Here is a 20795-nt window from a genome sequence, read left to right on the forward strand (position 1 = left end):
AAACCTGAGAATTTATTTCAAGGCACTGCCTGGAGATAACTTAAGGTACTAACGATGTAAAGGAATGGACCCCTCCGGACAGACTATGTTTTCCAGGCGTGAGGTCTTGTTTCGAGTCTGTCTTTGTCTTCTCCTGGAGTCAGACTGATTTTATTTGCAAAGTCTGAGTTTATAAAATACCGTATTGACTGACTGTATACGAATTGTATATTTTTGAGAAAATATGATTTATTAGTATGGATGAGGGGAGTGTGAATGTGCGCGGGGAGAAGAGGGAGAGGTGCATGGGTGTATGTCGGGGGAGAGCGAGAGGGCGTGTGTACCTACGTTAAGAGACAGCCAGATTTGGCAGATTCCTTTGCCCACACACTCACTCCGTGGTTTCAGAATTTTCCTTCTCTGAATCTCTGCTCATTTTTTGTTTTTCATGTTACAGACCCAGATGCTGCAACTACAGTCGCATTGCTCCATCCAGATTTGGGTCACCAAATCATCAGGTCTCTCTGAATGTGAGAGTCAGCTCACAGCACGACCTCCTGCAAACCATCCCAAGCCCATCCACTAATGTTTCAATAACAGGAGACAGTCAGAAGCTCCTCAGTTACAAGTTGGATGCCTTGTCCTTTATAATGGTTGTCGCGGGGTTCCCTCGTGTTACTGACTGCACTGTCAGCTGAGAGCGACAAACAAAGTCGTTGAGTGGACAGGTACATCTCTCAAAGCTACTGGAACCCCTTGTCCAACAAAGATAAGCACATGGGACACACCAGGAAGTGAACAACTGCCCAATACACACTATTTCATTCTTTGAGACCTTTACAATGTCAGCAAGCCAAAAATAAAACACCAGGGAACGATACAGAAAAACAAACAATTAATTAACTGATAACATGTTGCGAAAATATGGATAAGGAGACAGGGGAGTGAGAATAACTGGAGAAGTGAGACAATGGTGGGTCCAATCACAAAAATGAGAACATCAAATGAAAACATTGGCAGATCAGTTGAAATGCTTCGTTACATCAAAATCAGAATCGGCCTCATAGAACCAACCCAGATATCATAAGCTGGGACAAGGAACTAGCCAGAATGGAGAGCTGTGCAGACCATGCTAGTGGAGTACTCCATAAACTGGGAGAAAGTGAGGACTGCAGATGCTGGAGATCAGAGCTTAAAAATGTGTTGCTGGAAAAGATAGAAAGAGAGAGAGAAAGAGAGAGAGAGAGTGTATGTGTGTGTTTTGGTCGCGATAAATATGAAAATTGTTTGAGAGAGAACACACATGGAGGGAATCAGTTCAAATGAGAACAAGTGACAAGGGTTTGGGTAATCAATATAGAGACACTGAGGATTGTGCCACAGACAGAGGAAACGATGTGGTTCAAAATATTAAATTAAAGGCATTGCCAGACCCAGCAAAAATATAAATCGATCCTCAAAGAAATGATGGGATTTTGGTGTGAGGTGAGAACCGAGCCTTGGAATGTCGACTCAGATTTGCAGGTTTGAATTTGGGAGTGTCAGCAGCAGATTATTGGGATCATTAAGACTACATTTCATAGCTTAGGGTTCAAATCGCAGATAGAATAAGCCAGTGAAGTATATTCAGGAGACGTTAACAATTACAAATAGGAATGGTTCAGATATGGGTTCGGAATCAGCTCGTGGACAAAGGGATCACCATAGTTGTGACTCGTCTGTTTCAGCCTGAGATAATGGCCAGGGATGAGATGAAGTCAGAGGAACGAAATGGTGTTTGTAACCAGAACAGAAGACAGTGACCTCCAAGCTTTCAATATTGAACTAGGGCTGTGATACAATGAATTGTGTTCCATAGCTGAAACTGAGTAGGTCCGACAAGGCACAGTGCCCGAACTGAAGAAGGAAAGTTGTTCGTGGTTGTTCGGAGAGTGAATGTTTACACAGTAGAGTAAATGTAAAGAAAAATAATACAGTCACACATGATTAATGCAAATAATAAATGGACAGTGAAACTTACCAGGTACACCAATAATAGCCAGGGTAGGATAATAAACATATTGAATAATGTGAAGTGAATATTCGATCCGCAATGGTAATGGCCTGGAATGATATGTATAAAGAATCCATAAATAATAGGATAAACTCCTGTCCATTGTTGTTACATTCCAGTCTAAAGTTCTCAGAGTCAGATCTCCCATTCCCCTGTCTCTGCAGCTGCTGATCCCTGTGACTGCTGTCGGTGATACACCCACTCATACTATGGGATAACACATTTAACTGTGTCCATTTTTTCATTAAAATATGTAAACCCTCCACTGGGATAAGTACAATCTCTGGAGACTGACATTAATCACAGTCACCAAACAAACAGCTTCAGTTAACCAGTTCCTTACCTCATTTTACACATCCCAATAAAAGGGAACATTTACTCAGTCTGGATTGAGTGGATGACTGTTGCCGAGGGATAGATCATAAATCTTTCAATCTTTTTAATCTTTCTTCCTTTTATGTAGGAGTATTGCTGGAACATTGTAGGATTGTATATGTTCCATCCTGTTTGTAAAAAGGAGACAGGGATAGAATAACAGATCAGATGCATAAAATGCCTTGTAGGGAAGTTTCTAGATACTTGAGTAATGCTGCTCGTAGTTTGAAATGCCCTGGTATCAAACCATTTCATAACTTCGAGGCACCATTCAGAGCATTGAAATTGCTGCTCAGGAACAGGGAGAAACAATTCCCTCCCCAAGTGCCTGCTATAGAGGCATAGGAAGACATAGGCCTTTCGGCCTGTTACAGAGGGACAGGAGGAACTGATCAGCCTCTTGAAACTGTTACTCGTTCAGCTTCTCAGACCAGTATAACAAAAGCAGAGTCAGTTAGCACGATTGCTTAGTTAATGAGAAATAAAATATAAATGCAACATTCTGATTTTGATGGTATTTTACAAAAACAGCAGAAAGATTTTCAGTCAATACAAACTGAATGGAATGTGAAAAGGCCATTCAGTCCTTCAGTTCCATTACACAGGAGCAGCAGATGAGCACAGAGCTGTTAGAGCCTGTTACTCAGGAGCGGCAGGTGGAGAGCAAACAGATATTGGAGCCTGTTACACAGGAGCAGCAGAGTATGAGCACACAGGTATTGGAGCCTGTTGATCAGGGGCAGCAGGTGGAGAGCACACAGCTATTGGTGCCTGTTACTCAGGAGCAGCAGGGTGTGAGCGCACAGCTATTGGAGACTGTTACTCAGGAGGAGGGCACATAGCTATTGGAGCCTGTTACCCAGGGCAGCGGAAGGAGAGCACACAGCTATTGGGGCCTGTTACTCAGGGGTAGGAGGAGGTTAGCACACAGGTATTGGAGCCTGTAACTGAAGGGCAGCAGGAGGATAGCACACAGCTATTGGAACCTGTTACTCAGGGACAACAGGAGGAGAGCACACAGCTATTGGAACCTGTTACTAAAGGGCAGCAGGAGGACAGCACACAGCTATTGGAGCCTGTTACTCAGGGGCAACAGGAGGAGAGCACACAGCTATTGGAACCTGTTACTCAGGAACAACAGGAGGAGAGCACACAGCTATTGGAACCTGTTACTAAAGGGCAGCAGGAGGACAGCACACAGCTATTGGAGCCTGTTACTCAGCGGCAGCAGGAGGACAGCACACAGATATTGGAGCCTGTTACTCAGGGGCAACAGGAGGAGAGCACACAGCTATTGGAACCTGTTACTGAAGGGCAGCAGGAGGACAGCACACAGCTATTGGAGCCTGTTACTCAGGGGCAGGAGAAGGTTAGCACACAGGTATTGGAGCCTGTTACTGAAGGGCAGCAGGAAGATAGCACACAGTTATTGGAGCCTGTGAATCAGGGGCAGCAGGCGGAAACTGGAACACAGGAACAGGAGCCAGTCATTAAACTGCTCTCGACTTCGACACAGGAACAGAAGCGAGTCACTCGACTGCTCGAGACTGGAACACAGGAACAGGAGGCCGTCACCTGTTTGCTCGAGCCTGGGACACAGGAACAGTCGGCCGTCACTCAACTGCTCGAGACTGGCACACAGGGATAGGAGGCAGTTATTCTCTGATCTGATTGTGATTCTCTCATTCCATTTTTAAGATAGTACCCTCTCTGCAGTCTCTGCTCCTTTTGATGGTCATGTTGCAGATGCTGTCACTACATCACCATGACTCATCCAGAGTTGGGTCACCAAAGCATCTGGTCTTCCTGAATTTCCACAGTAGCTTAAAGCACAGCCTCCAGGAAACCGTCCCCAGCTTTTCCACGAACATTCCAAAACTAGAATTAAGTTAAATGTCACTCAAGTGCTATTGAGAAGGCTCTTCTGGATCAGTAACAGTGCAAGCAATTCCTTGTGTTACTGAGCACATGATCAGTAGAGAGTGATTACCACAGGCGTTCAATTGATCGGCGCAGAGCAAGTTAGAAAGGTGTGCATCAAAACTGCTGAAAGTCCACTATCCAACATGGAGCACAGAGCAGGACACCGGGAAGTCGAATAAAACACACGCTATGCTTTTTGAACATTGTTTCTAAGCTGCTTAATGTTGGAAGCTGATGCTCAGTTTAAATACCAACAGTTTATATAGCAACAAATGGGAGGGATTTGGGAAATAGACGGATGGAGAGAGACTCGGAGTCAGTGTTGTGGAAGGATGTGTTCGCATGTTTAAAAATGCTGAAGTGAGGACATTTCGATAGCATCAAATAACATAGGCTGGTATTTCCGGCAATGGTGAATTAATAGTATACTGGTGTGAGTTCAGACAGAATCATAGACTCTCGGAGATGTACAGCACAGAAACAGACCCTTAAGTCTAACTTGTCCATGCCGATGGGATATCCCAAATTAAACTAGTCCCATTTGCCAGCACTTGGCACATTTCGATGTAAACCCTTCCTCTTCATGTACCCATCCAAATGCTTTTTAAATGTAATCATAACAAGCACCACCACCTCCACTGGTAGCTCATTCCACACATGCACCATTCTGTATTAGAAAAAGTTGGTCCTTGGGTCTCACCTGAAATCCATGCCCTCTAGCTTTGCGAAAGAGATATGGCGATTAACCCTACATATGCCTCTCCTACTCCAAGAAAAATCACCTCAACCTACTCACTCTCTCCCTGCAGCTCAAATCCTGGCAACATCCTTGTAAATCTTTTCTGTCTCCCTTCAAGTTTCACAATATCTTTCTGATAGGAGGGAGACCAGAATTGAACACAATACCCCAAAATAACCGAATTAATGTGCTGTACAGCAGCAACATGGCCACCCAATTCATATAGTCAAAGCACTGACCAATAAAGGCAAGCATACCAAATGGCTTCTACAGTATTCTATCAAACTGTAACACAACTTTCAAGGAATTTTGAACCTACACTCCAAAACCTTTGTGTTCAGCAACACTCCACAGGACCTCACCATTCAGTGTCTACATCCTGCCCTGATTTGCATTTCCAAAATGCAGTGCCTCACATTTATCTGCACTAAACACCATTCGCTGCTCCTCAGCCGATCAGGCCACCTGATCAAGATCTCATTGTACTCTGACGTAAACCTTCTGTGTGTCCACAACAACATCAGTATGGTGTCATTTGCAAACTAACCAACTATCGTTGCTGTGTTCACATCCAAATGATCTATATAAATAATGAAAAACAGTGGACCCAGCACTGATACTTGTCGCACACAACTGGTTACAACCCACCAGTTCGAAAAGCAATCCTCCATCACCACCCTCTATCTCCTACCTTCGAGCCAATTTTGTATCCACATGGCTAGTTTTTCCATGTGCATTCCATGTGAACTAACCTAGTTAACCAGTCTACCATGTAGAACGTTGTCAAATGCCTTAATGAAGTCTATATCGCAATGTGCACCTCTGCCTCAATGAATCCTCTTAGTCGGTTTCTTCACAAAATCTCAGTCAATTTCGTGAGACACCATTTCCTATGCTTAAAGCTACGTTGACGATTCCGTATCAGTCGTTGCCATTCAAAATACATCCATACCAACAACTTGCCCATCACTGACATCAGGCTCACCGGCTTTCCCTTACCATCCTTCTTAATGTTTTTAAAGTAATGACATCACGTTATCAAACCTCCTATCTTCTGGCACCTCACCTGTGACAATCAATGATACAAGTATCTCAGCATGTGACCCAGCAATCTCTTCCCTAGCTTCCCACAGAGTTCGAGGTTACAGCTTATCGGGTCCTGGGGACTTTTCCATCTTTACAGGCTTTACGAACTCCAGCATCTCTTCCACTGTAATACAGATACTTTTCAAGATGTCACTGTTAATTTCGGAAGTTCCTTAGCTTCCATATCCTTCTGCACAGTAAATACTGATGCAAGGTGCTTGTTTAGTATCGCCTCCATCTCCTGTTGTTCTGCACATCAGAAGCCTTGCTGATCTTTAAGTGACCCAAAACTCTCCCATGTTACTCTTTCGTCCTTAATGTGTTTGTACAGTACCTTTGAATTCTCCTTAACCCTATTTGTCAAAGCTATCTCAAGCCCCCTTTATGGCCTCCGGATTTCCCTTTTAATTATACTTATACTGGTGATAGACTCTTCTCGACAGTCACTTTAAATCTGGAATTCAGAGACTGATGACGATGATATATCTAGTTTTGATTGTTTGAAATACCCAACTCGTTCGCTGATGCCCTTGAAGGAAGCAAACAGCCATCCTTACCTGGTCTAGGTTACATGTGACTCCAGACCCACAACAATATGGTTAACTGTTAACTGCCGCTTGGCAATTAGTGATGGGTAATAAATGCAGGCTAAGCCAGTTCTACTCTCATCCCGTGAATGAATACTGTAAAAACATCGACTCCTGATATCCTTATATGACATTGGCATCCCTCTTACCCGTGACCAGGCCATCAATTTCTCCAATCCGCCAGCATTCCTTACACCTTCCAGCCTTACCCCTCACCCTAAAAGGGGCATACTGTCTCTGGGCTCTTAATATCTCATTTTTGAAGGCTTCCCACTTCTGAGCTGGCCCCTTATCTGTGAATATCGATTCCAATCCAGTTTGGAAGTTAGAGTCATAGTGTCATAGAGATGTGCAGCATGGAAACAGACCCTTCGGTCCACCTCATCCATGCCGACTAGATATCCCAACCCAATCCAATCCCACCTGCCAGCGTCCTGCCCATTTCCCTCCAAACCCTTCCTATTCATGCACTCATCCAAATGCCTCTTAAATGTTGCAATCGTACCAGCTTCCACCACTTCCTCTGGCAGCTCATTCCATACACGTACCACCCTCCGTGTGAAATATTGTCCCTTCAGTCACTTTTATATCCTTCCCCTCTCACCCCAAACCTATACCGTCTCGTTCTGGACTCTCGGACCCCAGGCAAAAGACTTTGTCCATTAACCCTATCCAAGTTCTTGCCTAATATAATCAAATTAGCCTTCCTCCAATTTAAAACATTATCTTTTAGATCCACTTCATCCTTTTCCATCTCTGTTTTAAAACTAATAGAATTATGATTACTTGTTCCAAAGTGCTTCCCCACTGATAACTCAATCTCCTGCCCTACCTTATTTCCCAAGGGTAGGTCAAGTTTATGTTCTTCTCTGTGATGGAGAGCATTGTACAAGCAACTGCAGCTTTGTGACTGTTAGTGGTTTCAACAGAATCTATGACTCACTGGTCTGAATCTAAGAATAATTTGTCTCAGTGACATTTTCATTGAATGTGACAGATGGATTGTCTGTACGAGTCTGAGCAAGTTTCTTTTGCTATCTTATCAAACTCACCTCATTAACTACCCACTCCACCCCATGGTGTCCCTCTTATTCAATACCAGCCCGATTCTCACACCCATCATGGCTGGAGGTACTCACCATCGCTCGGATGCCCCTGGATATTCCGTGATCTCTGGCACTGGTGCAAAATTCAAAAGGCCAATGGGCAGACGGTTGAGCTTTCTTAGTTAGAAGTTGCCCTGCACTGTTTACCTTGAGCATGGCAGATAAGGGACAATTACAACACGGTTTTTAGGACAGGGGTTTGGAAGACCTGGTGGATGGGCTAGTACAGAGTTAGACCATTCTCTTCCCAGAGGGACCCACACCACCAGACCCCCTGAGCATTGTCCGAGCTCACCACCCAGCTCAGTGCTGTATCTGCGTTCTGAGGAAATGTCCAGCAATACAGGACAAGCATCAATAACCTTCCCCACTCTGTCAGGGTAAGGGTCACTGTATTCTCTCTGCTCCCTCGCACTCACTGTATATTTGTTATAGCACCAACCACCGAACTAGGCTCATGCTCCACCACTCTCACTCTTGCACCTTCTCTCCCTTTCTCTCTCTCCTAATTTCCCTCCACTATACCACCGACACTAATAACGCAACATGGCCGTAACACTATGGACTAACTCCCTCCTGACACCTCACCATTTCCCCTGCCACACCTACACCAGAACTAAGAGCAGGGCCACCCACTGCAACCTTCCCTCCCTCCCTCCTTTTGTACCATTCCAGGAGAAACAGCCTGGAATAGGACAGAAATGGTCAAGCCGGGTGGTGGAGTGCCCGATATCCGCTCGCTCATCCCACCACCACCTCCCCCACCACGCCACCACCACATGGGGAGGACCAGGATGCCTCGTGTGGAGATTCTGAAACATCCACATCTCACCAAACGAGTAAGGAGCAATATTCAGTGAAGGGCAATTCTCACTTTAAACCCACTGGCGTGTTCCGTTTCCCCCGGCACAACTTAGAAGCCATGGCCCTGATGCCATCTCCCTTTTGTGTCGAGCTGGTACAAACGGAAACTCGGTGGCCTGGGTGTGGGCTCACAACACATCGTCGCCATTACCTCCCAGGAAGGGAGCACGGAGGCTCCCTCCTATACCTCCTCCTGTATAAAGCTCAAATACTGAAAATAATCTGTGACATTTACTGCTCTCCTCACTTGTCCTGCCATGTCAAATAATCTGTCCTCATATATATCCAGCATCCTGTGCTCCTGCAGCCCTTTTATAACTGTACAGATATTTTATATTGTCTGTCAATGTTATTCCTACCTAAGTGCATCATCTCACACTGCTCTGCATTGATGCTCATCTGCCATAAAACAGAACACTACACCAATTTGTCACTGCCCTTTTGGAGATCCACACTGTCCTCCACACACTTTACAATTCTTCCAGGTTTGGTTTCGGCAAGCAATGAAATTGTCCTACAATCACTCTCCACTCATACTTATTGACTCTCTCACTTGTGTGAAAAAGCACAATACGAAAACACTCACCAAGAATAAACTGAAAAAAACTGACACATACCAGAGTCCAAGTGATATATTGACAAAGTTACCGGAGCAAGAGAAATACTGACAGACACTCCATGTCTGTATTAGTGTCAGTGTATGAGTGAGTGTCTCTATGTCTCTGTGTTCGTGTGTGTTTATCTATGCGTATCAGTGTAGGGCGAGGCTGGCAGTCACTGTGTGTTAATGTGATGTACTATCCCCCTGACATGAGTTTCTGAGGAAGGGGTACTCAACCCAAAACATTAACTTCCATTTCTGCCCACAGATGGTGACAGACTTGCTGAGCTTTCTGTCGCTCTCAGTCTCTGCTGGTCTCCCCACCCCTCTGTACAGATGGTAATGGAGGGCGAAAATCATAGGGATTCAGTTTCGGAAGGACAGAGGGAATGTATCAGCTCACAGCACCATCCAAACTGAGAGCACCATCAACACACATATACGCACACACACACGCTACAAACACGCACACACACAGAGGCATGTACACACATAGAGCTGCACACAGACACTCATGCACAGATACACAATACTCATAACCACCGCCACACACACTTACACACACACTACAAACGTGTGCACACACAGAGACACGTGCACACAGACATATACAGCTGCACACAGACACTCACATACAGATACACATACCTATAGCCACCCTACACACGCACTTACAAACGCACACACACACGCGACACACACCCAGACGCAGAGAGCCACACACACAAAGAGACATACACACGCCCATGACACGCACACACGCACACAAAATGCTTACACTCATGCAGATATATATACATACATGCACACATACGCATGCACTCACACAGACACACACACACACACACACACACGCAGAACACACACAGACACAGATTTCATTCGTTTCTTCATCCCAACCCCCCACCAGAACTTATCCCAGATCCATCCTTCCAACTCGGCACCTCCCTCTTGAACTGTGCTACCTGTCCGTCTTCATTCCCACTATCCACTTCACTCTTTGCTCCAACCTATCACCTTCACTCCACCATCATTTATTTGTCGCCTTCCCAGCTGCCTTACCCAAGCACCATCCCCTTCCATTTATCGTTCGGCCCACATAGTCCACAAGCCTCGTTACTAATGATGATATTATGCTCGAAATTCCAACTTTCATGCTCCGTGGATGCTGCCTGAAATTCTGTGCTTTTCCAGCACCACACTCTTTGACATAGACACACACGCACCCACAGACACAGAAACACACACACAGACACACACGCACACACAGACACAGAAACACACACACAGACACACACATACACAACCACAAAGACAACCATTCTTCCCACGCTCGAAAACATCCACACTCCCCACACAGAGACACCCACACTGCCCACACACACACACATACTCACACACAGACAGGCATACACACTCAAACAAACATGCACACTAACACACATAGACACCCACCCTCCCCACAAATGCACATTTACTCTCATACACGGACAGACACACTAAGCCAGACACACAACTAACACATATGCAGACACGCAAAAAGCACATGTACGTACATGCATGCACAAAGGAACACACAGACAGAAACACAGACACACACACACACAGGCACACAGATACATACTGATATGCACATACACTGGCACACAGACAGAGGCGTACACACATTGACACATAGAAACCACCCTTACAAGCCCCCTACACACAGACACCCACACTCCTCACACACACGCAGAATCACTGATACACAGAGACACACAATCACTCGCACACACACAAAACAAGCACATATTAGCACACAGACACACAGAGATGCACAGAGACATGCACACACCGACACACACCAACACAGACATACAGGCATGCACACACAGAGGCAGACATACATTGACACATGTACACACACAGTGACAAGATCCATTGAATCGGATTCCGTGAAAAACAGAAGCCGATGGAATGAAAAGTGCCATGAGAGCGAGAATATAACATTATCTGTGAGGAAGTTGTTTTCCAGACTCGAGGAGAGTGCACAATGCTGTTTCCAGGGATCAATATCTGGATAATTAGACAGAATTAGCATCGGCTGTTATTGTACTGCATCTTTTGTACAATGTTGCAAAAGCACAGGCCTTTTCTATCGAGGGGACAACTTCAAAATCCTCAATGATGCAAAACACACAAATGAGGTGAACAACAAAGCAACCGCAGAAACTCGTGTTACGTCATGGGGTAAACGCCCCGGCTCAACCTTTGCTCAAATTCGCTCTCTGTCAGCTTCCTGAGCCAGAGTTTCGAACACTGAATGGTCGATGTTAATAAATACTGCTCGAATCTCACAACTTCAGTATTTAATACGCCCCTACATGTATGTCTGACAACAGTAATTGCTCCCTCACTGTGTTACTTCAGCACGCGTAGAGAAAAAATAAACATGAGAACAACAGTCACGTATATGATGGGGATTTGACCCGATGCACACCTCTTCCCACCCTACCTCCTGCACACCTCTTCCCACCCTACCTCTTGCATTACACCTCTTCCCACCCTACCTCTTGCAAAAATGTCATCCCATATTCCCAATTCCTCCGCCTCCGCCGGACCTGTTCCCAGGAGGACCAGTTCCACCACAAAACACACGAGATGGCCTCCTTCTTTAGAGACCGCAATTTCCCTTCCCACGTGGTTAAAGATGCCCTCCAATGCATCTCATCTACATTCTGCACCTCCGCCCTCGGACCCCACCCTTCCAACCATAACAAGGACACAACGCCCCTGGTGCTCACCTTCCACCCTACAAACCTTCGCATAAACCAAATCATCCGCTATCATTTCTGCCACCTCCAAACAGACCCCACCACGAGGGATATATTTCCCTCCTCACCCCTTTCCGCCTTCCACAAAGACCGTTCCCTCCGTGACTACTTGGTCAGGTCCACGCTCCCCTACAACCCACCCTCCAATCCTGGCACTTTCCCTGCCACCGCAGGAACTGGAAAACCTGCGCCCACACCTCCTCCCTCACCTCTCTCCAAGGCCCTAAAAGAGCCTTCCACACCCATCAAAGTTTTATTTGCACATCCACTAATATCATTTATTGTATCTGTTGCTCCCGATGCAGTCTCCTCTACATTGGGGAGACTGGGCGCCTCCTAGCAGAGCGCTTTAAGGAACATCTCCGGGACACCCGCACCACTCAACCACACCGCCCTGTGGCCCAACATTTCAACTCCCCCTCCCAATCTGCCGAGGACATGGAGGTCCTGGGCCTTCTTCACCGCCGCTCCCTTACCACCAGACGCCTGGAGGAAGAACGCCTCATCTTCCGCCTCGGAACACTTCAACCCCAGTGCATCAATGTGGACTTCAACAGTTTTCTCATTTCCCCGTCCCCCACCTCGCCCTAGTTCTAAACTTCCAGATCAGCACTGTCCCCATGACTTGTCCGGACTTGTCCTACCTGCCTAGCTCCTTTTCCACCTATCCACTCCACCCTCTCCTCCCTGACCTTTCACCTTAATCCCCTCCCCCAATCACGCATGGTACTCTCCGCTACTTTCTCCCCACCCCACCCTCCTCTAGCCTCCTCCACGCTTCAGGTTCACTGCCTTTATTCCTAATGAAGGGATTCTGCCCGAAATGTCGATTTCGAAGCTACTTGGATGCTGCCTGAACTGCTGTGCTCTTCCACCGCCACTAATCTAGAATCTGGTTTCCAGCATCTGCAGTCATTGTTTTTACCGCCTTGCAGTTCTTCCCCACACTGTGTCACACAGCAGGGTCCTCCGGTGAAATGAACAGCCGTGAATGACATGTGGTTCAGTATGTTGGAGACAGCATTTCGACACAGACACAGTTCCCTATTATTAGGACAGGCAGCACTGATGATTAATAACCTCAGATAGAAGCAAGCGATAGAGATTTACCGTGGACTCGATGGGCTGAACGGCTTCTGTCGGCACGTGAATGACGTCACCCGTCTCTGCCGTCCCTCTCCCTGTCTCTGTGACAGAGCGGCTGAGGGAGAAATAATGGCTCGTTTTTAATCCTCCCTTCCGCTTTGGACTGTCTGCAGCCCCGCAGCTCCTGGCTGTGGGGATGGTTCTCAGTGAGTGAGGGTTTCATTCGGAGTCACTTCATCTGGGACATTTGGGACTCAGATGTGAACTGATGCCCGATTGCAGCAAAGAAACCGACGGCTCTGAAACAAAAGCCTTTCTGCTGGATTGTTCTGTGAAGATTGATAATGAACATCAAATGGGCAGCACAAAAATGCACTTATTTGAATTTTACTGAGGGAAGAGAGTCCACAGCCCATTTCTCTCTTTCCCACCAGCTCAGCACGTTTCTCTCTCTCTCAAATAAATGATATTTGGAGGAAGTTCGCAATCAAATTTTCTAAGTTCCAGCGGCGCTCTTGCACCTGGCTGTGCCCGTGAGAGGAAGCTTCAGAGCATATCCGCATTTACATCCCGTCATAATGCCTGCAAGTGGAGGGGAATGGCTGAATACTCTGCCAATAGAGACAGCTCAGTCCACGGGGATGGGATAAACAGCATCGTCCCGCGTGGGGACGTTCTGCCGATCAGACACAGTCCACTTTATCATTCAGATCATACCAGAGTGAGAACGCTCGAGAAGGCCAATCGGTCACTCGTACCTGTGCCAACTCGGGAGTTGCAAAAGATTGGTGAAAGTGGAAAGTGGATTTGTTCACGTTTCAAGTGTTTCCATGAAGCAGGAAGCAGAAGAAGATACATAGTCAAGCGATTGAGATCTGACTACAGGCGCAGCAAATAAATTGTACAGTGCAGAGGAGAGCTTTGAAATATTGAATTCTGGTTAATGGGACAGTCATGCTTTTACGAGGCCACGCTGCTACAGAAGAAACTATGTCAGTGTCTCTCAACATTGTGATGTCACAGGCAAATATCGCCGTTACACTGCAGGAAACTCATTTTTCCAATGTGAGGGCAGTCCATATGTAAAGGTGCAGCTTATATATCGAATCCTTTCACATAAATAATTCCACTGCACCTCAGTACGTTGTATTGTCTCCTTTCCACTTTACCTGTCATTGTGCCTGCACTGAAGTTGATTTTCTCCTTCTGTGTATCTTTTACAGTCTGGATGATGTGATGCAGTTGTACTGACCCATCTTCTGACAGAATTTTCCACTTCACTTCAGCCCGCCCTAACTTCGCTATCTGATACCATTCTCATTGTTTAGATGTTAATCGCTCGTCTCAGATCCAGCCTGCCCTCACCCAAAATAAATGGAAAACTCAGTCACACTGTGATCACTGCAATCGAGGGATATATTCACTCTAAGGTCATTGATAATTCGAAGGATAAATTTAGGACTGCAGATGCTGGAGATCAGAGTTGGTAGTGTGATGTTGGAAAAGCACAGCAGATCAGGGAGCATCCGAGGAGCAGGAGTATTCAGGTTTCAGATTTAAGCCTTTCATCTGGAATAAGGCTTGTGAGTCGGGGCTGAGAGATAAAAGGAAATAGTGTGGGGTTGAGGGGAAATAGCTGGAAAGTAATAGATGGATGAATAGGAGGGAGAAGAAAATAGGTCAGAAATAGCAGTGATGGAAAGGGTTGCGAGGACGGTGCCGAGTTGAAGGCTTGGGCTTGGGGGAGGGGAAATGAGGTAACTGTTCAAATTCACATTTATCCCGTGTGGTGTTAGGGTCCCAAGCCGGTAGGTGTAGTGTTCCTCCTCCAGGCGTTGGGTGGTAACGGTTTGGCAGTGGCGAGGTCCAAGACCTGTATGTCTTTGATGGGGTAGGAGGGGGAGTTGAAGTGTTCAGCCACGGGACGGTGAAGTTGGTGGGTGCGGGTGTCCCAGAGATGTTCTCTGAAATGATCTGCAAGAAGGTTTCCTCTCTCCCTGATGTAGAGGAGACCGCACTGGGCGCAACGGATTCAGTAGATGACATTGGTCGCTGTAGAGGTGAATTTCTAATGGATGTGGAATGATCCATTCGGGCCTTGGCTGAGGTGAGGGGAGTGGTGTGGGTGCAAGTTTCACCCTTCCTTTGGTGGCAGTGAAAGATGCCAGGAGAGGGTTGTGGGCTGGTTGGGGGGGATGTATGGACCTGAAGAGGGGGTCATGGAGGGAATGGTCTTTACGGAATGTTGGCAGGGCTGGGCAGCGAAATATATCTCTGGTGATGGTGTCTGTTTGGAGGTGGCATCAGTGGCAGAATATGATGCGTTTATGCGGAGTTTGATGGGATGTAAGGTGAGCAACAGGTGGTTCTGTCCTTGTTGCGTTGAGAAGCGTGGCTTCAAGGGTGGTGGTGTGTGAAATGGAGGTGTTGAACCAGAGGGCACTGTCAACCACGTGGGAAGGCAATTTGTGATCGTGGAAGAAGTAGACCAACTGGCTCTTTCTGAGGTGAAATTGGTCATCCTGGAAACATATGTGCTGGAGGTGGAGGAATTGGGAATAAGGAATGGCGTTCTTACACGAGATAGGGTTGGAGGAGATGTAGACTAGATACATGTGGGAGTCGGTGGGCTTGTAGTATATGTCTGTAATTAGTCAGTTGCCAGAGTCGGTGATGGAGAGGTCCAGGTAGGTGAGGGAAGTTGCCAAGAGGATCCGGATAAATTTGAGGTCGGAGTGGAAGGTGTTGGTAAAGTTGGTGAGCAATGCAACCTCCTCGTTGGAGCACCAAGTGAACCCAAACATTCATCAATGTAGCAGAGGAACAGGTGGAGGATGGTGCCTGTGTAATTGTGAAAGATGGACAGTTCCGCGTATCTAACAAACAGGCAGGCATAGCTAGGTCGTATGTGGTGCCCATGGCTACCAGCGTCAATAGAGGAAGTGGGAGAATTGGAAAGAGAAGTTGTTGATTGTGAGGACCAGTTCAGCCAAGTGGATGCGGATGTCGGTGGAAAGGTACTGTTTGGGACAGTGTGAGATTAAGAAATGGAAGGCTTGCAGACTTCTGTCATGGCAGGTGGATTTGTACAGGGACTGGATGTCCATGGTGAAGATGACGCGATGGGGGCTAGGGAAACGAAATTCTTGGAGGAGGTGAAGTGCATAGGGGTGTCACGAATGTAAGTGGGCATTTCCTGAACTGGGAAGAGAGGAGTGTGTCGATGTAGGAAGAGATGATTCGGATGGGACAGGCTCAGGATGAGACAATATGTCGATTGGGGCAGTCAGGTTTGTGATTCTTAGGAAGGAGGTAGAATCGGGGAGTGCGCGGTTCACGGACAATGAGGTTGAAGGTTGTGGATGGGAGATGCCCAGAGGTGATGAGATTGTGGTTGGTCTGGGAGATGATGGTTTGGTGAGGGGAGGAGAGTTTGTGATCGTGGTCTGTAGGAGGAGGTGTCTGCGAATTGGTACCTGGCTTCAGCTTTGTTCCTCTGCCCGACTCACAAGCCTAATTCCTGATGAATGGCTTATGCCGAAATCGTCCATTCTCCTGCTCCTCGGTTGTTGCCTGACCCGCTGTACTTTTCCAGTACAACACTCTCCACTCATTCATTATTGCTGTCTCATTTCACACGACCAGGTCCATGCTGTCTGTTTGATTCTAATGAGCACTGTTCTTATGGACTGCGACAAAATCTGCCAATCTGAAACAAAAACAGAAATTGCTGTAAAATCACAGGTGAGCTGGCAGCATCCGTGCAGATGAATCACAGTTAACGTTTGACATCCATTGGGTCCGTCTGTCCACAGATGCTGCCAGACGTCCTGAAATATTCCAACAACGCCTGTTTTTGTTTGATTTTCAACATCAGCAATTTTTTTGTTTTTGTTTTCTTGTTTTCTGCCAATATGATTTGGCTAAAGATTATGTTAAAGGTTTTAAATATGACTGTGATGGAACGGCCAGATTCCACCAGCCGGCTCCTTTTATTTGGTTCACGTGACCAATGCCTTTCTACTTGGTCACCGCGCCCTACAGCGGCACTGCATATAAATTGACAAGACTGTGGCATTCTCTCGGATTGGTAATCAGGAGCGAGATTGATTGAAATTATTGAAAACTTAAGATAAACAGATAAAATACGGGATATAAAACGGGAAAATGAAAGGGAAAGAGAGAACGGCGAATGATAATTTTTTGACAAAACTTAAATATAATTGCTCAAGAATCAGAAAGTGCCTTCATCTGCAAACATACCATAATATGGAATGTAATTTTTTGGACAACCAATGCAAGTAGATCTTAGCAAAATCTTAGTTTAAAAGTCTTGCTGCAACCGTTTCGGTTATAATGAAATGCACACATGGAATTTAGTGCTGTAATGATCTCCTAAAATGGAAAAGGAAATCCTTGTCTTCGAGGATACGTCGGGAATGTTCACTGATTCATCAGTGTAACATGTGCAAACTGTGCAACATGAAACCAGTTCAACATCTATTTTCCCGGAATTTATCGCAGGGCACATGGGAAACGTTATCCATCTGCTGAAAAATCACCTTCGGCTCTCTCTCCACATATGTTTCTTCACGTTTTAGATACTTGCAGTATGTTTGTTGATCAAGGAGTCATTGTCCAGAAAACGTTGTTTCTCAATCCACAAACACGGGTATTTTCCCATAAACTTAGCTTTGCTCAATATCACCTTCTGTCCGTACTCCTCAACACGACGACAAATTAAAGCTGCTCCATGTGAGGCTCAGAATTGAAACTTCTGCACAGCACAGCCCACTATACTGGAACAGAGATACCGTGTACTGGTCACCTTCAGCACAGGAGCAACACATTAATGCTTACCTCCACATTCCTGGTTTTACCTTAACGTTTGGGAAACCGAGTTTCTCTGATTCCATTGCTAGTAACGGGGATTATATGATCATCTTCACCAGTGGTTCAGTCCCTGAGTGAGGAAAGTGGTGAGGTACTCATTGTAAAGATGGGTAGATTGATGAAATGTACAATTTCATCTTTTGCCTTCACTAACCCATGAGCTTTTTATTTTGTTTTGCATCTGTAGAAATCTTAAAATCTTCATCTTGAACAGACTCAATGACAGATCTCCATTGTGTCTCTGCATCGAATTTCATAGTGTAAACTCCCTCTGAATTCTTCCACCTCAGTCCGCTGTTTGGGAAGTGTTCCTGTTGTGGGAAATGCACTTCCCCGTGTGTCAACTGCTATTCCCAGCATGCGCTCTGCCACTGCACTCATTTTCCTTCTGACACTTGCTCACTATGTTGCTGTGATCATACAGTGACTTGGTGTCACACGGCCCAGGAAAATGATACAGCTCAAGGTTTTTGCATTGTTGAGTTCAATTGTCAGTTTAGCCTTATTTCGGATTTTGAAATTGTCTGTTCTGTACACAAGTGCGTGTCAAAAACATCTGAGCGGAAATTAGGTGTTCCGAATAATGATATTGAGCACTATGCACTCTCCTCCAGTCTGGAAAACAATTCCTGACAGGCAGTTTAATAGACAATAGACAGCAGGTGCAGGAGTAGGCCATTCTGCCCTTCGAGCCAGCACCACCATTCATTATGATCATGGCTGAACATCCTCAATCTGTATCCTGTTCCTGCCTTATCCCCATAATCCTTGATTCCACTATCCTTAAGAGCTCTGTCCAACTCTTTATTGAAAGAACACCTCCTGCTGTCTCGGGTTCTTCATTCCGTTGACTTCAAATCTGCACAGAATTCAATAGACCTTGTTACATATTCATTTCCTCATTTTTGTTCAGATCACTGTGTGCATAGTGTGACAGTGGGAGTGCACTTGCCCCACAACCCAGGGGTCAGACCATCATCTTGGAACCGTACTGTGTTATTTCTCATTTCACCAACAATCGGGAGAAATGTCTGCTGCTCTGCATAATTTATGCATTTCAATTATTGATAAGGTCATAGCCTACCCGATGCCTCTGACGAGGTGGCCGAGAGGTTACGGCGATGGACTGCTAATCCATTGTGCTCTGCACGCGTGGGTTCGAATCCCACTCTCGTCGCTGTCATCAACGGCTTTCAATGGTGCTGTTTTCAGATGATTGAAGGTGGAACTCCAATTGTCAGTTTATATGCATTGACGCGATTACAAAATCTCAAAGAATAGTTTGTACCTTTTAACTAAACTGCGTTGAAATGGAGGTTGCTTTGGGATAATGAAAAGAAACGCGATTTTCTTTTTCAAGTCAGTGCTGAGAACGTTTTTTCGTATGAAAGACATCCAGGAAAATCAAATACCGAGAGCTGCGAAGTGCATGTTTATGCAAAGGGATCTTAATGAATGTTTTGTCAGATGAAATATGAAGGACGTTGAGGAGAAGTAATGCATCCTGGTGAGAAGAGCACAGCGAGACAGCACAAAATAATGGAGATATTTCAAAAGGGGCAGGGCGTGGGTTTAGGGGCACTGAGAACTAGCTGTAAACGCACAGTGGAGAATTGCCAATGTGGGTGCCGTGCATGGGCACGGAAAGACTTACACATTGGTCTCGCCCTCGCCCCTTGCTCTCGCCATTGATGAATGCTGGAAATAAGGCACAGATAAACACAAGATGTGGGAAACAAGCTCCCTCTCGTTATGCACACACTGGATGCATCACATTGAACCATGAACAACTGGAGAAATCAGCATGTTACCTGTAGGGAGGGAAACTAAACTGTGGATCAATAACCGCAGATGCATGCAACATAAACATGAAAAATGATTTAAAATGTAGGGTGTAGGTTTGCTCGCTGAGCTGTAGCTTTGATATTCAGACGTTTCATTACTTGGCTAGGTGGCGACCTCCAAGTGAAGCGAAGCTGTCGTCTCCTGATTTCTATTTGTATCTTTCTCCTCGATGGGGTTCCTGGGGTTTGTGGTGATGTCATTTCCTGTTCGTCTTCTGAGGGGTTGACAGATGGCATGTATATCTATGTATTTATTTATGACATTGTGGTTGGAGTGCCAGGCCTCTAGGAATTCTATGGGGTGTCTTTGCTTAGCCTGCCCCAGGATAGATGTGTTGTCCCAGTCGAAATGCTGGTATTTTTAATCCGTGTGTAGGGCTACAAGGGAGAGAAGGCCGTGTCTTTTTGTGGCTAGCTGGTGTTCGTATATCCTGGTGGCTAACTTTCTTCCTGTTGTCTTACGTCGTGTTTGTGGCAGTCCTTGCATGGAATTTTGTAGATGACGTTGTTTTTGTCCATGGGTTGTACTGGGTCTTTTAAGTTTGTTAGTTTTTGTTTGAGAGTCTTGGTCGGTTTGTGTGCGACTGAGATTCCGAGGGGTCTGAGTAGTCTGGCCGTCATTTCTGAAACTTCTTTGATGTATGGTAAGGTGGTTAGGGTTTCTGGCTGTGTTTGGTCTGCTTGTCGTGGTTTGTTCTTGAGGAATCTGCGCACTGTATTTCTTAAGTATCTGTTCTTCTCGAATACGTTGTATAGGTGGTTCGCCTGTGTCTTCAGAAGTTCGTCTGTGCTGCAGTGTGTGGTGGCTCGTTGGAATAGTGTTCTTATACAGCTTCGTTTGTGTGT

At 45.9% G+C, this 20795-nt stretch overlaps 1 non-coding gene across 1 annotated transcript; it reads left to right on the forward strand.

Moving 5' to 3' along the window:
- The first annotated feature begins 19200 nt into the window (after window positions 1-19200).
- trnas-gcu (transfer RNA serine (anticodon GCU)) lies at window positions 19201-19282 on the forward strand. Its single transcript has one exon. It is a non-coding gene; the product is annotated as a tRNA-Ser (tRNA).
- The last annotated feature ends 1513 nt before the right edge of the window (window positions 19283-20795 follow it).

The sequence above is a fragment of the Chiloscyllium punctatum genome, chromosome 23 (genome assembly GCF_047496795.1).
Source record: "Chiloscyllium punctatum isolate Juve2018m chromosome 23, sChiPun1.3, whole genome shotgun sequence".
NCBI lineage: Eukaryota > Metazoa > Chordata > Chondrichthyes > Orectolobiformes > Hemiscylliidae > Chiloscyllium > Chiloscyllium punctatum.